The sequence below is a fragment of the Nannospalax galili genome, unplaced genomic scaffold (assembly GCF_000622305.1).
Source record: "Nannospalax galili isolate Female #2095 unplaced genomic scaffold, S.galili_v1.0 scaffold235, whole genome shotgun sequence".
Taxonomy (NCBI): Eukaryota; Metazoa; Chordata; class Mammalia; order Rodentia; family Spalacidae; genus Nannospalax; species Nannospalax galili.
In genome coordinates this window covers 5925599-5926443 of record NW_008338118.1, presented here as the reverse complement: position 1 = coordinate 5926443, position 845 = coordinate 5925599, and positions in this window count along the sequence as shown.

The following is an 845-nucleotide window of genomic DNA, read 5'->3' as shown; positions in this document are numbered from 1 at the left end:
ACCTGCCACTATACTGAAAGTGTTGATCAGTTCTAGGAGTTTACTGGTGGAACTTTTGGAATCTCTTAGGTATAGTATCATATCATCTGCAAAAAGTGATAATTTAACCCCTTCTTTTCCAATTATTAGTCCTTTGATTTCCTTCTCCTGTCTTATTGCTCTAGCAAGAGTTTCAAGCACTATGTTGAAAAGGAGTGGAGATAATGAACATCCTTATCTGGTTCCTGATTTTAAAGGGAATGTTTCCAATTTTTCTCCATTTAGAATGATGTTGTGTGTGGGCTTGTTGTATATAGCTTCAATTATATTGAGATATGTTCCCTCCAGTCCAGTTCTCTCTAGGACTTTGAACATAAATGCATGCTCAATTTTGTCAGAAGCCTTTTCTGCATCTGTTGAGATGATGATGTGGTTTTTGTCTTTGAGTCTATTTATATAATTAATGAAGTTTATTGATTTGCCTATATTGAACCATCTCTACATCTCTGGAATAAAGCCTACTTGATCATGGTGAATGATTTTTTTGATGTACATCTGTATGCAGTTTGTAAGTATTTTATTGAGAATTTTTGCATCTATGTTCATTAAGGATATGGGTCTATAGTTTTCTTTTTTGGTTGTGTCTTTACCAGGCTGTGGTATGAGAGTGATGCTGGCTTCATCGAAGGAATTTGGAAGTTTTCCCTCCATTTCTATTTTCTTGAATAAATTAAGTAGCATTGGATGCAGATCTTCTTTAAATGTCTGATAGAATTCTGCTGTAAATCCATCTGTTCCTGGGCTTTTTTTAGTCAGGATTTTTTGTATTGCTGTTTCAATTTCCTTATGTTTTATTGGTCTGTTGA